The sequence below is a fragment of the Suncus etruscus genome, chromosome 1, assembly GCF_024139225.1.
Source record: "Suncus etruscus isolate mSunEtr1 chromosome 1, mSunEtr1.pri.cur, whole genome shotgun sequence".
In the NCBI taxonomy this organism is placed as follows: Eukaryota; Metazoa; Chordata; class Mammalia; order Eulipotyphla; family Soricidae; genus Suncus; species Suncus etruscus.
In genome coordinates this window covers 197,942,493-197,950,653 of record NC_064848.1, presented here as the reverse complement: position 1 = coordinate 197,950,653, position 8,161 = coordinate 197,942,493, and the positions used below count along the sequence as shown (strand labels likewise).

At 42.9% G+C, this 8,161-nt stretch overlaps 1 non-coding gene across 1 annotated transcript; it reads left to right on the top strand.

The window, feature by feature from the left end:
• Window positions 1-2,036: 2,036 nt before the first annotated feature.
• LOC126028641 (U6 spliceosomal RNA) lies at window positions 2,037-2,143 on the top strand. Its single transcript, XR_007502455.1, has one exon. It is a non-coding gene; the product is annotated as a U6 spliceosomal RNA (small nuclear RNA).
• Window positions 2,144-8,161: the final 6,018 nt, after the last annotated feature.

Here is an 8,161-nt window from a genome sequence, read left to right as displayed (position 1 = left end):
AAAGTAAAATTGTGAAGAACTATACTGGTAAAGATATCATTTTTCCACATTAAAATTTTATTAAAATACTGGGGCCCAGACAGCTAGTGCAGCTGACAAGACACTTGCCTTCTATCACTGACTATGCTGACCCTGGTTCTATCTCTGACACCATATATTGTACCTCAAACCTGCCAGGACCTGAATACAAAGCCATGAGTAAGCCCTGAACACAACCAAGTATGGCCCCCAAATACACAAAAAGTAATACAAAAGTCACTTGATCTACTGGGAGATTTTTTGCAAGTTTATTATTTGGGTACCAATAGCATAGTGAAGCAGAATGAGGTACCTAAGACCATGAAGGACTCAGAAATAAAATGAGTTAATATCCCTGTCATTGCAAAAATTAATAATATAGCAATTATTTTTAAAAGATCTACTGTACAAAACACTTAGCATTTTTTAATTAAGTACATTTTTTAATGTTGGTCTCATTTTCTTTCTTGGCTTGAGAGATAGTACAATGGGTAGGGCACTTGCCTTGTACAAAGTTGACCAGGGTTCAAGCCTCAGCTCTACATATGATTTTCCAAGCACTGCCAGGGAAAGATTCCTGAGCGCAGAACCAGGAGTAAGTCCTAAACACAGCTGAGTGTGGCCTAAAATAAAAAGAAATAAAGAAAAAAGAAAAAGAATTATGAAATATGTGTATAAAACATAGCAGTTTCAGTCTATTTATAGTGTTCAAAATGAATTCATGCAAATATTGAAATAATTCTACTACCCATGTTTACAATTAGCAGGTTGCCACAGAGGATTATAACTTTTATAGCTGATTAGACTCAACATTGTTCCTGTACATATTTTTCCTGTGTAAGGGTATGCTTTCTTTCCTGGCGTCTAATAGTGGAGAAACAAGTGTTGTTTCTAGACCTAGGAGAATAACCCTGCTTATCTTTTTAATGAGGTCTTTGGTGGTTGACAAAATTCTTTAAGTGAGGAAAGATAAAGTCTTTAGATCACAGATATAATGTTTAATGTTCACCATTCCTTTTTGAGAGTCAGGTGCCATTATTATCTGCACATCACAGTTAAGGAAACTGAGGCTCAGAGAGGGGAAGTCCTCTTGCCCAGGGTCACACAGCTTCAGAGAGCTGGAGTCCAGATTTAACACAGGCCTTTTTGATCCTCTTATTCAGCTCTTTAATCTACCTATCCTGCTTGACTACAAAAAAGATGAAGAAGAGTTCAGTTGTTTTTAAGAGATCTTTAGATTACTATACAAAACAAACAGAGAAATCAGGTAGGTAATTCCAATGGGGAGATAATAAAAACTCAGTGGCTTTTGAGTTAGAAGAGCAATTTCTCTGCCATTTTCTATTTACAGGAGTATAGCAAGTTTTATAGCCTCCCTAATGACTTTAAGTGATTGTAAATAACAGTGCCAATAGGGGACTGAAGATATAATATAGTGTGTAAGTTGTTTGCCTTGTATGTAGCAAACCTGGGTTAGATCCGCAGAATCCCCTATGGTCCTCTGAGCATTACCAGGAGTAATTCCTGCAGAGCCAGGAGTAACCTCATCATCAGGTATTCATCATCATCATCATCATCATCATCATCATCATCATCATCATCAACAACAACAACAAAAACCAGTGCCAATATAAGAGCTATTTTTAAGATTATTCACTCATTAATATACTCAGTAAATGCTTACTGAGGATTGTCATAGAGGTAGTCTAAGGTGTAGGAGTTCATCAATGAACTGAATAGACAAAACTGAATAGACAAAACTGAATAGATAAGACCTGCCATCATGGTCTTATCATCAGTGATATCTCAGAAGCATTTTGCTCACCAGGATCAGGGACTGGACAAGTTGAACCCAGAGTTGGAGTAGCACTGAAATGGGAAGAAAGGCTTGGCAGGTCATGGGGGAAAGATGGGGTCAATTTGGTTATAGGAACCAAATTGAAAGTTCACAATGGCCAAAACTGGAACAGCTTGGTCAACAAGAGTCACAACACCATTGAGTTACAATTGAAGGTGTAGTGCTCGCTTCCGCAGCACATATGCTAAAACTGGACCCATACAGAGAAGATTAGCATGTCCTCTGCTCAAGGATGACAATTGAAGATGTAAAATAAATACCCCTCAGCCCATTCTCATGGATATGGAAAGTTATTGAGCAAATTTCTCAATGAGGGAGTAGAAATAAGACCCTTGAGAATGATTCCCAATAGCTTCTGTAGGTCCTTGTTTTTAGGAAGTGCAGCTGTTATAAATTGTAAGGTGAACCTAGGTAAAAGCCTAAACAAAGGTGTTTCCTCAATTTCCTTTTTCCCTAAATATCTTCTTTTTGTATATAAAAGCCCACCTGGATTACAGGACCTTCCCCCACCCTAGTGGATTTGGTTTTAGAAAATAAAGAATGAGCAATCCTGTTTGGGGGGCAGGCACAGAGACAGACATGGCAGAGAGAGGCCATGAAGCTAAAAGACTTTTAGCTAAAAGCTAAAAGATTGACTCCAATAAATCTTGTTCTCACTGGCTTGGTATTATTTCTCCACCACTACCCTGCTTCATCAGACCTGTCCACCTAAAGGGTTAGAAACACAGTGCCTGGGGAAGTTTCATCATTTGTGGTTATTTTTATTTTACACTAAGTTCCTAGGATGACTATAACAAAATGCCACACACTGAGTGGCACCAACTACTGAAGTTCTATTTATATGGTCCTGGACCCATGAAGTCAAAGGTCAAAATGTCAGATGGATTTCATTTTAAGAGTTTTCTCTTTCCTGCTGTATGCTCACCTGCTCCTTCTGAATATCACCTCTTGCCCAGACTTTGTCTTCTTGTGAAGACATATGCCCATCAGTTAATCGGGTCAGGGTCCATGAATGAGGGCTGATTTTACCTTTATCACCTTCCTTGAAGACTTTCTCTCCAAATCTGATATTCCAAGATACCTAACTTTAGTTCTCTAATATGCCAAGTTGATCGAAAAACATTCAGGTAGGGGGCTGAAGAGATAGCATGTAGGTAAGGCGTTTGCCTTGCATGCAGAAAGTCGGTGGTTCAAATCCTGGCTCTCAAACCACCCCTGGCAGGCTCAGGGGACCTTTCTGAGCATAGAGCCAGGATAACCACTGAGCACTGCCGGTGTGACCCAACCCCCCCCCAAAAAAAAAAGGAAGGAAGGAAGGAAGGAAGGAAGGAAGGAAGGAAGGAAGGAAGGAAGGAAGGAAGGAAGGAAGGAAGGAAGGAAGAAAGAAAGAAAGAAAGAAAGAAAGAAAGAAAGAAAGAAAGAAAGAAAGAAAGAAAGAAAGAAAGAAAGAAAGAAAGAAAGAAAGAAAGAAAGAAAGAAAGAAAGAAAGAAAGAAAGAAAGAAAGAAAGAAAGAAAGAAAGAAAGAAAGAAAGAAAGAAAGAAAGAAAGAAAGAGAAAGAAAGAGAAAACATTCAGGCCACAAAAACTGTACTTAGTGACTTGTATCCAAAGAGTCAACTCTAGTAAAAGAGGAGATGAGATTTCATGGTAGAGAAGCCTAGTGCTCCCTCTCCTTGACTCAGGGTACCAGGCTCAGGTCCTCACTGAGGGTTATGGTGAGGATGGATGGTGAGGAAGACCTTTAACTTATAAAGTCATTGTTCCCAAACACCTGTCACCATCCCCTCTCAGATGCAGACACACATGCATTCTCACTTATGCTTATCTGCTCATAACCTCATGCACACATCCATACACATGTGCCTTATACACATCTCACACTCTTACACACACATCCTTACTTGCACAGTCATAGACACCTTCACCTACACTCACACATGTGCTCTCTAACGTATATCGTGTAGCCCACTATGCATCATGTCTACAAGGCACATCTTTGAGCCAGCTTTGATTCCAAATCCATCTTCTCCCTAAAGCATCATTTTGTCTTTGACTTCTACCTGACAGCTTCTTGAACTTTCCTGGCTTCATGGTCCTTGTCAGAGTTGAAGAAAATCATCATGCGTCTGGTGGGTGGGTGTATCTTATATGTGTAAGTGTGTATGTAGGTAAATGTGAGTGTGTGAGCCTAAAAGAGTGTATGTAAATGTGACTGTGATTGTGTGAGCATGAGAGCGTGTGTGAGTGTGTTAGCATGAGAGAATGCGAGTGTGTGTTGTGTATGAGTGGTCTAAAGACTATGTGATGCAACCCAGATTTAGACTGGTGGAGATGAAGACACACATCAACGAATGGCAACGTGGAATCTGGATGGGTCTTTGGAACAGAAAAATGACATTTGGGAAGAATCAGTGAAATCCAAACAAAGTCTACCCTGCTGTTCACAGTAATGACCATTATTGTTTCCATGGCCACATAAGAATAAAAATTTAACAATAGAAAACACAGGGAGGGGGCATGCAGGAGAACTCTTGGAACTCGTTGACATGTTTCTGTAAATGTAAAATTATTTGAAACTTGAGAACTTAAAAAAGTATATATCTTGCCCTGTGGGCTTACATTCTGGTCGGGGATGAGGGGAGAAGAAGACAAACATTAATAAATAAGGCAACAAGGGACCAGGGCTATAGTACCTTGGCTAAGGCATTTGCCTTGTATGTGACCAACCTGGGTTCAATCCTTGGCATCCAGGAGTGATTCCTGAGCAGATATAGAAGTAACCTTAAGTAAGTATTGCCTGGTGTGGCTCAAAAGCCAATAACCAGCTAAAAAGAATACACAAGGATGAGGGAGATAGTTTAGCATAGGCTATGAATGACTCATATGTTCTATCCCCTGCATCATAGTTCCCCATGATGTCACAATGCTGCAAGTGACCTCCAAGCACTAAGAGTCCACATTGCAAGTAGCTTCCAGTACCAGTAGATGTAGAGTCTTCTAAAAAACACAGAGAGAAAGAAGTTGAGTCCCACTGGCGATTCTTGGCCAACCAGATGGAAGGTTCAACACAAGGGCTGGAGAATGCAAATACTGCTCAGATCCTGCAGTGCTGAAGACCTCCACTGTCACACCCAGTGATGCTTGGGGGTCTACATGGTATGGGAAGTCAAACCTAGGCCAGGTGTCTGTAAGGCAACCACTTTATTATCACCCACAGAAATGATGTTTGAGGGGAAATCAGTATCCTGACAAAGGTGTAGAAAAAGAAGGAACCCAGACGTGGAAGGTACTGTGTGGTTAAATCCTTCACCAAGTGTGAGGGCTTAAGGATATGGCACAAAACAAGCCTAAAACTTGGTCCCCTGCCCTTCACTTTTCTTTGATGAGACATTAGCAAGATCTACTTCCAACATTTCATCCTGAGGGGGTGGTAAGTGAACTGCATTGTGGAGATGAAATGGAGAAACAACCCTCTCTCTCCAAGGGCAATGAGATGAAACCAGTTTGGAATATTTACCTCTGAGAAGTCACAAAAGGAGGATACTTAACTGAACATCATGCAGAAGACCTGGGGCTTTCCCGGGAAGAGCAGATGCCTTTTCTCTTTTGGGACATTCAACATCTGGGACGTTCTATGTGAGTGCCCCTTGTTATTGGTGACAGAAATACAAGAAACAAAATGTCACAACTCTGTGGAGAGCCTCTTGTGTAAGGCATCATCTTCTTCTGGCCCTGCAAAAGACATACCAGCACGTACCCATTATTCCAACAGAAAAAGTGAGGCTCAGGAAGTGAAGAAACCAGCAGAAAGCCACAGTGTTTAGACTTTGTGGTCTCCAAATCTATACTCCTGTTTTTCAACATAAGGCCCCAAAGTCTAAGAGCAGTGCGGAATGCATTTGTTTGGATGAGCTATAACCAAGAATACCCCCACACCCTTGAAATGGGTGGTCCATGCTCCACCTGGCAGATGCCAAAAGAACCTCCAAATCTTTGTGTCTCTCTAGACCCACAAAAAACCTTGTGCAGAAAGAACATCCAGAGAACTGACATAGGCAAAGCCCTCCCCCTCTTCCTCCTCTTCTCCCTTTCCTCTTCTCTCCCCTTCTTTTTCCTCTACCTCCTCTCCCTCCTCTTCTCCCTCCTTCCTCCGTTTCCTCCTCCCTTAACCTCTCCCTCCTTCATCCTTTCCCTCCTCCTGTCCCCTTTTCCACCTCCCTTTCCTCTCCTCACTTCCCTTCTCTCTCCTCCTCTTTCCCTCTCTCCCTTCTCCACTCCCTCCTCTCTTTTTCTCTCTCTCCCACCCTCTCTCTCTCCCCACCCCTTCTCCCCTCCCTTCTTTTTTGCCTGTTGCATCCATCTTTGCAAGGTCTCCATTAAGAGTGTTTGGTGAGATGGTTATCAAGGAAACGGTTCTGAGAGCCACGCAGACTCAACTTCGAGTCCTCACCCCCTTTTGAGGTTTCTCTCTTTTTCATTCCCCCTTTCAGCAATTCCTTTCAAAAAAAATTTTTTTTCCTCCTCACTGTTGACCTTGTGGGAGTTGCTAGTCCTTTTTCCCCTCATGCCGAAGCTCTCCTGCCAATGTTTCTGTTCTTGATTCCACTCCCTCCGTTCTTTGAGCTCGGCTCTGATGTCTGTTCAGTAGGGCCCCTTCTGATCCAATTGCCCCTTGCCTGAACCTCCTCTCTCCAGGTATCAAAACTGAGGGCAGCAGGGCCTGGGGGGCCCCTCATTAGAGGGAGGCAGCCCCGCTCGCCCACCAGACACCAACGGAGAGGGCAGAGCCGACTCTGAGAATGACCAGGATTGAAGAGAGAGCTCCAGGGGTGAACAGAAAACACAGAGACGGGCAGAGTCAGAAGCAGAAGGTTAAAAGGGAAAAAGCAAAAAAAAAAAAAAAAAAAGCACAAAAGCCTTTTTTTAACTAAGTGGCTTCCTCTCAGGAACTGAGGCTTTCCAGAAAAACGTCCTATGAAACACAGAACATTTCATGCCACAGTGTCGTCTCTCTGATAGTAACCTCTTGAGGACTCAGATCTCAGGGATTGGGTCCCGGGCTTGTTGGCTAAAAGAGGTGACATGGAGAGGGCAGCTTTCATCCAGCTGATTCAGTCCCAGCCTAGAGAGGGGAATAGGGAGGTGCCCAGCTCCTCCTGGAATAGGGGCCACATTAGTCAGCCTCCTTGCTCTTTCAGCTTGAGGAAACCAAGACTGGCCTGAGACTTGAGAAGAATTTGTTCTGAGCTCATCTCAGTCAACAGGGTCAGCAGTACTAACCTCTGAGCTGGATTTCTTTCTCTGCAAAATGGAGCTATGACCTGGTTCTTGTTTAGCATTAAATCCAGTTTTTCTTGGGCTCCTATTCAGTTCTGAGGGCCGGAAACAGACAGAGAGGACTGCCTTGTCCACCAAGGCCATTTACTCTGTTGAAACTTTTCTTGGATGAGACATTAGCAAGACCTACTTCCAACATTTCATCCTGAAGGGTTGGTAAGTGAACTAAACTGCATCATGGAGATGAAATGTAGAAACAACCCTCACTCTCCAAGGGCAATGAGATGAAACCAGATTGGATTATTTACCTCCAAGAAGTTACAAAAGGAAGATGCTTAATGAACAGCAAGCAGAAGACCTAGGGCTTTCCCTGTAAGAACAGGGAAAGGAGGCAGGAGAATGGATTCTTCAAAGCAGTGTGGAGAATGCTGAGAGCTTGGTGAGGGTAAGGGAGGTACTTCCACAGAGAAGTGATTATTGCTTCCTATTAGGACATTAAGGTCTTAAAAGAGTAGTATATGGAGGCCAGGGAGATGGCTTGAAAGGATAGAGTGCGTGTTAGTGAAAGGATAGAGTATGTGGGAGCTCTAAGTATAATCCCTGGCACCATATGCTGAGCATATGAGCATACCTGAGCACTGCTGGGGGCAACCACTGAGCATCAAGCTGAAAGCATCATTGGGTTGTGACCTAATAAATAACTGCACCCTGTATGAGTTTGCCAGTAAGATCAGTGTGACTATTACATGCACTTAATAAGCTAAGGATGCAATTGGCATAGTCAGAGGATACTTTAAGAGATGTGCTGCTTGGGGCTGGGCGGTGGCGCTAAAGGTAAGGTGCCTGCCTTGCCTGCGCTAGCCTTGGACGGACCGTGTTCGATCCCCCGGAGTCCCATATGGTCCCCCAAGCCAGGAGCAACTTCTGAGCACATAGCCAGGAGTAACCCCTGAGCGTTACCGGGTGTGGCCCAAAAACCAAAAAAAAAAAAAAAAAAAAAAGAGATG